Source organism: Podarcis vaucheri (assembly GCF_965113315.1).
Source record: "Podarcis vaucheri genome assembly, chromosome: 3".
NCBI classification, from domain to species: domain Eukaryota; kingdom Metazoa; phylum Chordata; class Lepidosauria; order Squamata; family Lacertidae; genus Podarcis; species Podarcis vaucheri.
Window position 1 is genome coordinate 75588540 of NC_138761.1, and position 15515 is coordinate 75604054.

At 39.6% G+C, this 15515-nt stretch overlaps 1 protein-coding gene across 2 annotated transcripts in view; it reads right to left on the reverse strand.

Moving 5' to 3' along the window:
* PRDM1 (PR/SET domain 1) overlaps nucleotides 1-9482 on the reverse strand; it is an 86616-nt gene extending 77134 nt beyond the window's left edge. Inside the window, exons 1-3 of one of the 2 annotated variants that reach the window (XM_082216635.1) lie at nucleotides 9384-9482; nucleotides 8574-8684; nucleotides 7926-7965 (exon numbers count right to left, since the gene is read on the reverse strand). The gene's annotated coding sequence lies outside the window, so the exon portion shown is untranslated. Of the gene's footprint in view, nucleotides 1-7925; nucleotides 7990-8573; nucleotides 8685-9383 lie in introns of both variants that reach the window. The other variant, XM_082216636.1, reaches the window with a different exon arrangement.
* Between the last annotated feature and the right edge of the window lie 6033 nt (nucleotides 9483-15515).

Sequence of the window (15515 nt, forward strand, 5' to 3'; positions counted from 1 at the left end):
TCATTGGGAAATCCTATCCACCAACTTTAAGTCATTTTATAAAACACAGCCTATATAAAAAGATGATTTATGAAGCTAATTTTGACAGGCGGGCCAGGAGACACACAGGGAGCTGTCGTTGTATTTTAGTTAAGACAGATTTTAGATAACACGTTTTCCCTAGGAAAAACAGATTGAGATTCATTGCAAGTTCCCAAATCAGTTTCTCACTGCTGTCAAGGCGGTGGGGGAATTGGCTGGAATCCAGAAAGATACTTTAGGCACACTCAAGCACTTGAGCATGTCCTGTTGTATTATTGTCTTCCACCCCTCCCCTGGGAAAAGCAAAGACAACCAAGAGAGTTGTGGCACCTTAAAGACAACACATATTATTATGGATTTTTTCCTTTGGCTCCAGGCTGGCACAAAATAAGCTACCCATACACCTATATCACCAACTGTTTTTGAAAATCCCCTCAGTTCCAAAAGTGTTTTGCGCTGTGTATGTGGGATTTGTGGGGCGGGCAGGGCAAGTTGTGCCGCTCAGAAAACACCAGCTGAAACCATGTGTGAGCATGCAAAAGTTGTTGGTTCTTTGGATCCTGGCCAACTTAAGAACATCTTGTGCACATTGTCACTTTTAAGCTGGATTTCATTGCAGAAGGCTGACCAAAATTAAAGCGATGCAGCTCAGTCTGACAAATAAGCTATTTGTTGCATTAACCACTTTAATAAGCACATCTAAGGCGTTATCTATATTTTAAAATGAAAAGCACATACTACATGAAAATAAATATTTAATTTGTTCCATTTTGTTATTGTGTGAAACACTGTGGTGTTTCTTTCTGTAAATTAAAATTAACAACAACATGCATCCCTTTCTTAACCAGTCCTCTATCCAACTTCCTATGGGACTGGTTGAGTGGAAAATGAAAAAGTTCTGGTGTATCTTTTCGCAACACTTATGCAACATTGTTGTTGTTTGCACCTTAAAAAAATAATTAGGTCCATATTCCTCATTCAGAGATTCCTTCAGGCAGTGGTATATTGTTATTGTATTTTCTGTTTGTCTTAATCATTATTTTTAGACCTTTTAATATATTTATTCCTATAAACAATATAAATTTGTGATACTTTACCATTTTTATAAATGCACAATTATGAAACTTTTATAGAAATTTTATTTCCTTTAAATGTATCTTGTTTGCTTGTAGGAGTAAAACAATCAGTAAACTACACTGACACCTTTTTATATAGAGACATTTTATTAAGAGTAAACTATTTATAAATCTTTATGAATAAAAACAGACTTTTTAATTACTCTATTAGTTAGGAGGCCTAGTTCGCAGGTCACATTTAACTATGGTTTATTGTGAATGAGCAGTGTACATGTTGTGCATCTATGTTTGACTTTTGTTTAACATACATTTATGTATGTAAGAATCACTTCCCATGAAACATCCCAAACTGATATAACACGATGTGTGAACACAGCTCAAGTCTTTTGTTTTATCAAAGCAAGCAGCATTGCAAATGGTTTATATTATCTGTCAAATTTAGTTTACATGTTCTGTATGTTTTTGTCAAAAGGCATATTGATAGGTAAAACATATAAATCCATGCCACCTATCTTAAACTCATATGGTATTGTTTAGTCAGAGATGTTTGAAAAGAGAGAGAAAAATATATTGAACACTGAATAGGTTTTAGAAATGCAACAAAATTGTGAAACTACAGTACTCATTCATTACTTTACCAGAACATTACTGCAGTTTGCCAGGCTAAATAAAAATTCAAGATGAGTATGGTTCAGTTTTTTTTTAAAGGTAATGGATTTATGAAGTGAACATAATGGTCACACAATGCTGAGTTTTCGGAAGCTAGTTCTGCACTCCTGGGCTTTATCTCTCCACCTTCACCAGCCACAACTAGGCAGGTAGCAAGTGAAACTAAACACCGCTTTCAAACACCTTATAATATAAGCGGATCCAGAAATCTGAACTCCCATTGTGAGGATATGAAATCATATGGTTAAGGGAAGTCTGTTAAGCTTATATCCTTTTTGCATTATTTTGTTTCTGTGAGATCCAGGCCTTCTGACAGTCACTATGCTTAAAATGGGTGAATTCCAGCTTATGCCCTTGGAGTCATGAATACACTTTTAATCCAGCAGAGGAGGGGAAGCAACTGACTGCCAAGTCCTTCTTCCCTTCTTTCAGGACACCTTCCATCCTGTCCTGAAAGTTCCCCAACAATTCTCTCAAGCTGATTTTGGGGAGGCTGGGAAGGAGGAGGCAAAAATCACCCCCGTCCTATTCTACTAGAAGACACTTCATTGCATTGAAAGACCTTCATTGGATGGGCAGAAAGTGGATTCCATCCAGTGTAGTATCTTTTTGAAACATCATCAGTGTCAACATGTATGAAATAAGCAAATATTTATTTGCACAGAAAAGTTATATTCTTTTTTCAGTTACATACATCAAGAAGCAATAAAGGAATGCAAGGAATATACAAGCAAGCAAGCAAGCAAGCAAACAAACAAACAAACAGCACAACACCAATCTCATATGAAATATCTAATTATTCTATTGGACTAGACTTTGAAGTCTGAGTTAGTACTATTAAAATTTATTATTTCAAGACAAGGAGCACACAGGTAGGCTATCCTGAAATAGAATATTTTTGGACCACAGACTGATAATAGCCAAAATTAATCTAGGAGTCTATATTGTTATTTATCATTAAAACAATCTACCACATCAAGAAAAAACAGACTCTTGCCATATATCATTCATTGCAACAGGACATAGGTAGTTATAAGTCTATTGTTTTTGGCTACGAAAAATTCAATTGTTTGTTGAAAAATCAGTGACAGAAAGAAGTTGTTTGGGGTTTCTTCTCCCCCTCCTTATAAAAAGAGCAACTCCACAAATATTGGGAAATCCTCTTGCACATATTTTCCAAAATTTCAAAATGTTGAACTAAATGGAATATTGTTATAATAATATATAAGACTGCAGGCAGTATTTGGTGTAGCTATAAAAGAGGTAAGAGAACAAAATGATCATCATGAGAAGAGCAAAAACTGATAATTTATTTAAAGAATGCATGAAATTGCCCACTTGGTATTTTTCAGACAAAGGTACTGCAATAGCAGTAATATTATACACTGTGTTTTTTCCCCCTTTTTACAGTTTTACTGAAAACTTACTGTTAGGAAAGCAGATAAATAGAAAAAAGGAAGGTTGATAGTGATACCTGCTTTCAGATTATAAATACATATATAATATATCCTTCCCACAAGACACTTACCCTTCAAAACCCTTTCTCTTTTGCATTTCCCCCTAATTAACATTGTTCAAGTAAATTGATCAAAGTACACATTAATTAGATAACACAAGATATTCCTAAACTGCTAAGACTGGTTTTCACAATTCTTTTCACAAGTGCTCCAAACCTAACAGAAATAAATAATGCCTCCATTTGTTTCCTATTGACCTATACTTTTCTTAGCACAGAAGGTTTACAAATTGGGAGTCTTGATTTATTTTAACCCATAGTGGTTGTGACAATTCGAAAAGGATGTTTTCCTGAACTAATACAGACAAATTTTTGCAGAGACAGGCTTATGTACTGGGCAGTCCCTAAACTCCATTACATCAAACAAGCTGATAATAAGAGGGTTGCCAACATGAGTGTTTAGGAACCTTTAATCACAAACCCAGTATTATCAGGAAGCCACTTATAACACACCTACATCTGGTAAGCTAGACAGGGCTGGAGCGCTTCTAAATATATAGAAGCTACTATTCAGGTGTGATTAAAAATGTCTGACTTTAAGGAGGGCACAAACTTTGAACGGCTTTTAGGGGGATTATAGAAGATATGATTAATGCAACATATGCCTTAGCCTAAAACAAATATCAACCAACGACTGCATGGGTAAGGTGAACGAGGAGGGGAGATGGAAATCCTCCTTTTATGCTTGTATGCTTCTGGAATGCAGATTGAAAGATCATAGCAAAACTTTAATGTATTGGCAAATACATTAAAGGAAAACAGTTTAATCCTAGAACAAATACAAGGCTAACCTACTCTGATATTAGACTCTCCCTACATACATCGCTTCCAATGAAACTAGGAAAATTGATACTAACCAAGGATTAAGTCCAAGATTTCTACAATGCCAATCGAAAAACAATTCACTTATGAATCGAAATTTCTACTGCGGTTAATGTAAATATTATCCCAGCAGTTCTTGTCCCATCAAGTAAACACTAGCTACCAAGTATGCTTTTCATTTTCATAGTATCTAATCCTTTCCAACTTTCCATAATAGACAATTATTGAAAAAGTTGCTATCAGTTGCTAAATTTTGATTCTTACTAATTATAACCAAGCTATAACCCCAAGGAAAAGATGCACGCTATGGACATAGGACCAACATTCAAAACAAATTTATATTGCAGGTTTTAAAGGTTGCTTGGCATGCAGTGGCTAAGCATCAGCAGGGCTTCCCTCCAGGAATGGGTAGCAGCAGAATGCACCATGCAAGGAGGGTAGAATGGGAGTTCCCAAGCTGTGGTTTATGAGATGCTTTCAGGTAGAATGTGGCACATGTTGGCATTAAATATTCCTATTGATTTAAAATTGTATTACTTCTTTTGCTTCTTAGATGGTATTTTATTGTGTTGCTATTTGAATTCAATATCAGGAATGAAAAGCAATAATAATGCTATTAAAAATCATACAGCATTTTGCACAGCACATTACAATTGCTGCAACAGGCAGAAAAATCATTACGTGGTCTGCCAAGAGTCTCAGCAATTTTCAAGTGATAATGGGATAAACTGTTTGGGAACCAATGGGCTGGCACCACAATTAAGAACGTTTTACATCGGTCACATGGAATCATGTACTGTACACTTATGGATTTTACCTCTGCATTTCCCATGTCTTGTAAAAATCAGCCCTGTGTGCTCCACGGGGCATTTTAATTTTGTTTGGTACCAACTTGCTTTTGAAATTCAAAAGGGAGCATCAAAAGCAGTTTGTGATGAGACCAAAAAAGTCTGCTTTGTACTGTAATGTGTAATCTCTACACTGCAACTGAAAAATCAAGTGTAGCATAATTTAAATTCTTTTATAGGAATGATTTCCTAAGAGCAATGCTAATCTAATAAGTTGTTATGGCAGAGACCATTAACATGCTCATCTGGAAGTATATTGCACTTCTGTTTAAATATTAGGGCTTGTGGCAAAGGATCAGTACTACTGCAGTACCTATCTTGTTTCATGCTTCTGCACATGTCTTGTGGACTGAAAAGACAACCCAAACACAGAATAATTGGAGAAGCAAACATTTGTTTAGCATTCAAACCAAGAAGGAAAAGGCACCAATTTTAAAGAAACTGAGATGATTACTAGCAGAAAAAGGAAAGAAGGTGGGTGGGCAGGCTGCGGGGAAAAAGAGATACAGAGCAGTAAGCACTGCTCAACTTGTAAAACCAATACTCAGTGACAGCGATTTACCACAGGTTGCTTTTCTTTTTTTTTAAGTAGCGAAAACGATGGAAAATAATCGACATGCTATTTAAACCTTCCAGTGCCAAGAAAATAAATTATGTTGATTTACAATGCTTACACTCACAGTTATCAGATATTTATATTCATATCAGATGGAATCACTTAGAGAGCAGTCTACCGACCACAAACTCTGTTCATTTCAAAGGGGCTTATGCTGGAGCCTTGTCCAAATTAGATGGATTGCACCTCTTAATCTGTAGCACCAGGGACTGAAATTAATACTTCTGCTATACGATACCAATTACATTTCCCTGTATGGATTTTTGTTGTTGTTTGCCTTGGTAATTACATGGTTGCATTTCAGTGCCAATTACAACAGACACTGTATATGACTTTGTTAAAAACAACAACAACAACAAGAGCAAAACAAAACAAAAAAACATTTTTACTCCCAGGCCTACTGTAAAAATCTACTGTAAACCTGTTAAGCAGCTATACATCTTCATTTATTTGTACTCTATTACAAGCAGATCTTTGATAAGTTTTCACTCTTGCGTGTTAGACGAAATATTGTTACGTTTGATTGACCACATCATATTGAGCTGGGTAGTAATAAAATTATTTCCTAGTCACATCAAAGATTAATAATGGGACATTTAGCCCAGTATTGGCTCATTGCAACTTGCTAGTAATCTATTCAAGTTAATGCACATTTGCACACGTAATACAATCTCTAGAGCAATATTGAAAGATTTACAACTATTAAAATTGATTGTGTTTACTCAGATGAATTTAGAAAAAAGCAACCTTTTTAATGTTCTTCTTGCAGGGAACTGAGCTATGTATTCAATGAAACTGAGCAGGTAATTCATTACTTTTTTTCAGTGAAAGTGTGACTTAGAAACTGTTATATAATCGTTTTAGGTAACATTTCTGTAGCATGCATTACTGTATTAAAACAGCTGATGCATCTTCCTAAATAACGCTTAATTTCTGAAATCCTGAAACAGTGGAATTTTGCTATTCATTCCAGTTAAATAAGATTTATACCATTATATATTCCGCACCATTCACTAAGTTGTCAAATTAATAAATATTCAATTGTTTGCCCTATATTAGTCTACTAAGGATAGTGTTTTAAGGGGGGGGGGAATGTTTCCAAAAGCAAACTTGTCTAAAGGTACGAACAATAATTTAAAAAATATGAAAAAGTGTTGAAAATGGTATTTATTTTAATGAAAATTGGCATAGAAATATAATGAATCAAATCGACATCAGTATAAATTACTTTTCAACTATCACATGTAGATCATATTTGTCAAATAATTTCACAATCTTCTGCTACAGCATCAAGACTAAATTTATTTTTTTCTCTCACTTACAGCTGAATTCTCTTGAACAGGCAGTTTAGAACTGAGCTAATATCTCAATTGTACATAGGATTGCAACCTACTAATAAATCGGTAATCCCCATTGAACTCTTAAGACTTACTTATGAGTAAGCACACATAGGATTGTAGGTCACATACAGCCCAATCTTGCACATATATATTCAAAAGGATGTCCCACTATGTTAAATGGAACTAACTTTCAAGGAAGTGTGACAGGACTGCAGCCTCAGCTTATTAAAGTCAACTACTGTATGATAGAGACTTGATAGATAATATTATCCATGTGATTCAGCTCAATAAATGTGTCCACTTGTTGGCAGCTACAGCCATGTAAAGGCAAAATTAAATGAATGAAACTTAACTGCAGCTGAACAAAATGTAACAGATAATCTTTACAGTATATACTGACAATAAACAATGTAATTTGTTATGATTTGCCACACTAGGACACAAAGGAGCTACTAAAGAACCTTTCTAGACACTTTATTTTTGGCTACAGTCCTATGCACTGACAGACAATAGCAGCTTAACTATGCACAAGCCTGCAGCCATTGAATAATCCATTAGAAACAACTATGTTAAGTACTCTTGTATTAAAATATATTAAGTATGATTTATTGGTCCCTGATGAACAGCTCTAGAGCTTTCAGTAGTTCTGATACTGAAGACAGTGAGCATGTAAGTTTCCACCACAACGAAAAGTTTATTTCACTTCAACTCCTAGGTGTCAAGATGGATACTTTAATTAAGATAACAATAATCAATATGTGTTTCTTTTCATTCCATTTGTCAGTTATGTACTTCTTTAAAAAAATGGAAAAGGGTAGCACTCACATAGACTGTGTTAAAATGTGTATAAATAAAGGAAATGACATCTTTGCTAAATACATTGTAGCTAATTTGTTCTTATGAAATGCATCTTCTTGTTCAGGAGATCAGCTAAACAAACAGAGAAAGTTAACAGTGATAGTAAGTAACCACATGACATAGCCTTGATTTTTAATCTTTGGTTAAAACATGTCTTACCTTTTCCAAATCTTCTTTTTAGTGCTTTCAAGCAAATGATCTAAGGGGAAAAGCAAACAGAATCCTAATAGAACAGAATATAATTTTCACTCAGCCACTTTCTTTTGCAATCCGTCCCCCCTGCCCCCACTTCACATTTCAAACTAGTTAATTCTCTACTGTTTGAACAATACAAACAGGATGTTTCCTGTTGACATATTATTTTTACTGGTCAACAGTAAAGTCTTCCATTTCCTAAATAGCATGGCCACTAATTTTATCTGCCATAATCTTGCAAGGAGAGCAAACAAAAATGGGAAAAGCCAGAGAAGTCTCAAATTCATTTATAAATTCCCAATAAAGGTTAATAGTTAAACTCCTTGTCACTCCCACATGCTCCACCCTCCTGCACGAATGGATGGTGCCTTGAAGGAATTAAATGTTTTTGTTCTCTTTTTACCAGAAGCCAGACGAAAGTGTCACCATCTCCACTTTTATTTACGGGTTGAGCAACAGCGGTTCCTCAAAAATCACACGTTAATCCTAGAGAGATTGACTGCCCTAACTAACAGATCTGATATGTGAAATACATTTGAATCAATCTTTCTCTTTTCTTTTTAACAAAAGGAATCCTTCCCTGCTCCCCACCTCCAGTAGAAAACATCCCACCTGCTCCAAAATGCAGTAGGATTTCAAGAAAGGAATTAAAGATCTTCCCGGTGGTTTCTTCTTCAGGTGAATTCTTTGGACGCCTCCCCCCTTCGGTCTGGAGCTTTAAACCTGAAAAACAAACACCTCTATTGAATTCAAAGTAAGCTTTGGTGGGGTGTGAGTTAATTCTCTATCAGACAGCAAGTCTCAGTGTCTGGTTACACAAACACACCTTCACTCAGGTTGGAGAGAGGTTCCTTAGAAACCAAAAAATCAGAAAAGACAAAGATGAGGGAAGGAAAGAGGTACTTCCATAACCCTGGACAGGTTTAGTACTGATTTTACGCAAAGACATACTGGGGGGAGGGTTTTGTGGGTTTTTTTTGGAAAATGTTTAAAAACAAAAAACCAAACCCCCCCACACCCAGCCTGATGATCCAAAAACGTGAAAATATAAAGGAAGGCTGTGATCTCAAGCGTGCACCATTGGAAGCAAGTTTCTTATTCACAGGTAAATTAAGTAAAAGGCACACGTGCGCAGAAAGTATTTAAGTTCACAATTTTGCAGCCCGTCCGTAAAACTGGAAGCTTTGCCCGACGAGGCGGTCTTGTGGAGCGCGGTCTGCTCGGGAGTGGACCTGATGGAATTCCCAGGCACGTGCGAACAGGAAGTCTAATAAACACGCATCTTCCACCCAGAGCCCCATGCCTTTCCTCCCCACTCCGTTCCCGATTAACTTCAGGATCAGTCGCGCTGGACAACCTCCCCCCACCCCGCAATGCCAGCATCATCATGCATCCACACGAGCAGCCACCGGGGCGACTTACCCGACTCTTCCCACTAGGCTGTGTCCCGAGAGCAGGAAGCCCCGGCCCCATCTCCCTAGCAGGCAGACGCAGCATCGCGCACAAAGCGCGCCAAGACGCCGGCAGCCGCTGCTCTCCCACAGCCCGCCGCGCGCGAGGAGAGAGGCGGAGGGTGGGCGCGCGCGCGCGGGCCGGGAAGGGCGAAGCTGCGGAGGAGCAGGAGGTGGGCACCGTGCTGCCCCTACGCTTCCCTCCTGGGCTGTTGAGGGCTATAGAGAGGCTCTGTTATATCTCGGCGGGAAGAAGCCCCCGTCAGACTTGTGTGGAGAACAGGAGGCGTCCTCCTTCTCACTCCTCAGAGGAAGGGGCAGCTTCCCTCCGAGCGGCGGCTCCCTCTCACGCCTTCTGCTTCGCGAGTTGACGAGGCGGTTTTCTCGCTCGTACACACAAGACCCCCCCCTCCTCCGCCGCCCCCGTGTGCTCGCGTGCGTGAGAGGACCCCTGCGAGCGTCAGCCTCGTGGGTGGCTGGGTGGGTGCGTGGCGAAGAGACGAGCGAGGCGACGCACACAAGCGGGGCACTTCAAAGCCGCCTTTTGGTGCGCGCGCGGGGGGGGGGGTGTGGGAAAGAGGGGCAGAGGCGCAGCTGCGAGCCTTGGCGGACGAGCTCGCGCAGCACAAGCCACGCGCCCAGCTAGCTAGCTATTCGCCCCGGCAGCTTAACGTTGACAGTGTGTGGGGTGTGTGTGTGTGTGTGTTGTTGTTGTTGTTGGGGGTTTTTTCTTCGCCTTTTAGTTTAAAAACACTCCCCACATTCCTTCCCCAAACCCCCTCTGATTGGGCAGTTTCCCGTCTGTCACGTGCCACTCTCTTCAACCCCCCCCCCCGCTTTCCTGTTTAGGGGAAGCGGGGGGGGGGGAAAGAGAGCTACTTGATTCATTCACTTTCACTTTGGTTCGTCAGGCTTGATCCTGAGGGAATTCAGACAGGGGGAAGGGGGAGGGGAGGGGGCGTGGGTTGGTTTCCTTCGCTGGGGAAATGACACTGCAGGTTTTTTTTTCCTTGGGAAAGAAACGGGCGTGGGGAAGGTCTTCGTTTACACATAATAAGCCTCAATGCTATCTGTGGTACGTCGAGGTGAGCTCTGGTTGCCAAGGCTGTTGAGGAGCGAAGCTTTCATTCAGGCCTGAGACATTTGTGACCCGCTCGCCTTGTACTTGGGGAACTACTTAAGCCCCGCTGGGCACGCAGCGGCTTTCCTCACGAGGTGCCCCAACCCCTTGTCCTGGTCGACTGACAAACATGGCTGGGGGTGTGTGTCAGAAATAGTTGAGGCCTTCTCCCATATCTCTCTATCTCCCCTCCTTTTCCTCGTGGGTTTTTACAAGCTAAGGTGTATATAGCCCTGCCTGCTCTGGGAAAGGTTTCAGACTTTGCAGGGACTTCCCACCTTATAGAAGTGTACCTGTGTGAAGCAGGATAGTACATATATTCCACAATGCCTCTGAATTTTCTACTTAGGATCCTGGAGCCAGCCGGTGTGATTGCATGTGTGCATTTTTACACAGTGTCAAGATGTGAGGCTGAATGTTCTGTATTCCAAATGCAGACAGAAAAAGAAAATTTAAAAGCCCAGGCTCAGTGCCTGGTAGACAGTAACGGTAAATGCTGGGGGGACGGACGTGTTAGTAGTGGGAAGTTTAATTAATGCTTTTAATAAGACCAACTTGATAGGGATAACAAAAATTAAAAAAAAAAATCCTTCCAGTAGCACCTTAGGCGCCAACTAAGTTTGTTATTGGTATGACCTTTTGTGTGCATGCACACTTCAGATAGGGATAAGGTTTCCTTTCCCTTTGGAGAGTAATTTATCAAACAATATGCCCTAAGAGTGTGATAAACACAATTTAGAAGCTGAAGTGCCTTGCTGGATTGCAAGAGATACGCTTAACAAATCACACAGAACGTAAGGGTGCTACCTTATATACGGTACCTAATGAAATCATTGCTCCATCTAAGTTGTTTTACAAACTGCTAACTTTTTCAAAAGATTACCACATCTTATTTTATTTTTGAAAAAAAACCCAATTTTAAAGGGTTTCACCATGTCTGTCAACATCATAGTTCCAAACAACATGACTTGCACTTCATAAATGAAAGCCAGTATATGATTGTATTTTAATATTTTGTTGGAAGCTGCCCAGAGTGGCTGGGAAAACCAACATTATTATTATATTGAATAGATCCCGCAACATTATAGTGACTTCTGGGCACAGCTCAAAGAGCCGATTTTGATCTACACGGCTTCAGTCCAAGTTATCTGGAAGGCTGCATTTTCCAGCAAGTGCTTGCCTGTATTTTAAGATCCTTCTGTCTGCTCTGCCAACATCTGAAGTAAATTTGGTCTTCTCTGTGGCTAGACTTTGAAGACCAGCATCGTCTCTGAAGACTTTTCGATGGCAGCCATCAAATTTAGACAGGCCTTTGTCCTGAAAGCCAAACTGTAGATAAGGCCAGTATCATGGTCCCCATGTTACAGATAGGGAGCTGGGGCTGGCCTAAGGCCGCCCTGCAAGATTCTGGCTGAAGAATGAATTGAATGATGCCAAGGTTCATTTGTTCAATGAGAACAGGTACAATTACATGAGTATGAGTTGCTTCAATAAGCCTTAGCCTTCTTGTCAAAATAGCATTGGTCAGGCATGGCACCTCTCACGATTCTGGTTTTAACGCGACTGCATGCAGCAACATACACTCCCCAGGGATCTCATAATAAAAACAGCAGTTATAGTCAGAAGGAGCCTGCGTCATCTCTTGCTAAGCATGGCTTATGGATGTTGCAAAACAGCATGGAGATGACACATAAGAAATTGTGGCTCATTTCCCCTCTCCTTACTTTTTAAAGCGACACTAGGCAATCATAATGCCAGTTAATAAGACATCTCTGAGGTTCCACAAACATTACATAAAAGAGTAGTGTACAACACACAAAGGCAGTAAAAAGCCTTGGCTCTCAACAAGGAGAGGATTTTAAAATTGCCCGTTTCTGTGATAGCTGCCAGCAATAGCGCTTCTGGTAACATGTTAAAAGGGGAGAGAGAAAAAAGTTAACATACATTTTGTAATGCTTTATTATAGAATAATTTTTCTGGCCAATCTGAAGTCAGGAATGCTGAGGCTTGATAGACTTAAATTATATCCTGTAGTTATTGAAACTGCAGTTAAAAAGTCCTACCCATAAATGTTTTTAATTTCTTTTTGATTCTATAGTGCTCCAACAATCTCCTGTGGCAGGGAGTGCCACACAATAATTATGTCTTGCATGAACAAGAATTCCCTTTAAACTGTTAATTTGTCCATTAACCTGAGCATTCTCAAATGTCCTTTTGTTATATAAAAGTACACCCTTAAATACAAGTGCCCAGTAGGCCAGCTTTATGGTGTTTGCTGAGCCATTGCACCTTTCCCTATTTTTCTCATGTCTAAATGTAAAGGGCATGATCCAGGCAAAGTTAAACTCTTCTAGGTTTCACTCATTTCAATGGTAGAAATGCACGCATGTGATTTATTTCTTTATTAAATGTATACACTCCTTTCACTGCGAACACTTCCCAGTGGTTTACTGCAATTACTTATTTATCAGGATAATTTATATTCCACTCACCCACTTAACAAAGTAGTGCCCCAGGCTGTTTCACGATGTTCAAAAAACAATCAAGCAAAACCAAAACCAAAGAAATGGCTTGATTATTAACTAAAAAGAAGCAGATTAAACTGTAAAGGTTAGGGAAAAGTCTAGCAGTGAAAGTTAAGACCAGTGCCAAACACACCTCCATGTGTGGAGGTTCACAACTCAAAGGACAGTTTCACGTAACCCAACTGAACTAGCATTTGCTCATATCGGGATAAAAGGAAGGGCCTCTCAATCAGATCCTTAAGGCATGGGCAGAATCATTTGGGAGAAGGCAGTCCTATAGGTACCCTGGACCCAAGCTATCAAGGAGATCCTTTGAAAATTTAAAATAAAATCTTAAAACAGCAGACAAAAACAACAAGAGTAAAACAACAGATTTTCAGATTTAGCCCATCCCATCTCAGTGTTTCTGCACCTGGTGCCAAAAATACCAGGTATGGCCAGATATTACCAGGTATGAATGCCAGTTTGTATTAAGTATTTATACACTACTATCTGAATGATTGCGTAGATGTTGGAATCTTAGATCTGCATAAGCCAGGACAACGCAAAACAAGTGATGATGTTCCTTATTGATTTCAGCCAAAAACAGCCCATTACATTGTGCAGACCAGCGGTGCTGTAAATTCTGAAGTGCAGGCATTCTTCATGACAGACCCCACAGCTGTGCTCCTTCTAAGACAATGCAACAAAAATGGATATATTTTTCTAACCAATCCAGACTTTATGGTTTCAGTACCATGCCAGATTCCACTCTCCCTCCAGAAACCTCCCGCCTGCCGGCCCTTGCTTAATATCCAGCCTGATGAAGAGTTCTAGTGACTCAAAAGCTTGCTTCCTATTTTCTGACTTTTAGGTTGGTCATAATAAAGGGACTTTATATTTTTTCAAAATAAAAGTGGCAGGTTAACCCTGCCTCTCTCTCTGCTTAGCTTACCTGGTGAGAAGGGTTTAGTTTGCATGCGAAAGATTGACAAAAAAATGCCCTAGGAGATGATAGCATTGTCCCTGCTTTGAAATTAGTGGTGGTTCTTCATACTTGCTCCTCCCTGCTCCAGTGCTCCACTGCACCACTGCATACTTACACAGGATTTCTCTGCATGTGTCTTTTAGGAAGAGTGTGTAATGCAGGGATTACATCAAAGAAAGCCTGTAGCTTTTGTGGTGCACACACACAGTTGGTGGAAGGAAGGCTATTCAGTTCACAGCTTGTTACATTGATTCTGGATGTGCAGAATGAAAGTAAATCCCTTATTTTCCAAAACCTGCCAAACTTCAAGTGCTGGGTGTTTGGCATCATGTGAAGAGTTTGGGGGTGGTTCAATATATTTTAGGGCTCTTGTACGGGAGGAAGAAGGGCTAGATTTTTTAAAAAAACTATTCACACTGGATTATTATACATAGGATATTCTTTTAAAAGTCTTGGTGGGAGCTCTCCATATGGTAAAAGTTAAAAATGTTTCTTTCTACAAAATATAATGAGGAGTGACTTTCAGGAGAACTGACACCTGGTTATAACAATAGAGAACCTTGGCTTACATTATTTGATAACGTAGTATATGAAGCTGTCTAGGCATGTTTTGTAATGCCTGAGACAGGAAAAGACAGAACACAACCCCTTATGTTTGCCCCCAAAAGTCCAGTACTGATAAGAACAGGATTTTTCCAGGTCCCCCCCCAGAAAATAATAATAATATTTTTATTTATTTAGACCACTTAATATTTAATATTTTATTAAGGATTTTCTTGTTTTACAGAAGTAAGTGTAATGCCTCGTATTCCCCCCCCATGTAACATTTTTACAAATCCGTTTCATTTGTTGAGGCATTGTTGAGAAGAAAAAAAGAAAAAAGAAAGGGGGTGGAGAGAGGGAAGATGGATGGGGGTGGGGTCGGGTGGCGGTGTTTCTATTATGCTTAATGTATGTAGAGTTTGGTGTCAGGGTTGCTTGTGTTGTTCACTTGTGTTCCTTTGGTGGTGAGAGAGGTTGGGGTTGGCCTAGGGTGTGATTGTTTGCTTGTGATTGGCTGTGGCGATCTTTGTTTTCGTGTGTGAGTGAGGTGGGTGGGTGTTTTGGATCAGGTTAGCCATATTGATTTGTATGCTGTTGGTGGATTATTGTCATTGTCCTGTTGGGCTGTGTATGTGATAAAGGGGAGCCATACCGGGGTGAAGGCGTCTTCTTCTGTTTGTCCCCGTGTCAGTTTCAGTTTATTAGTTAATTTTTCTAGTAGGGCTGTTTCCCATACTATTTGGTACCATTGGTCCATGCTTACTCCTGACAGGTCTCTCCAGTGTCTGGTTATGGTGTTTCTGGCTGCTGAAAGTAGGTGGGTTATGAGTTCTTTGTGGTGTAAATGGGCATTGTTGTCTTGGAAGATGTTTAGTAGGGCCAATTCTGGGGTCATGTCTAATACTTGCCTAGTTATTTTACATATTTCTTGTATGGCTGTTGTCCAGA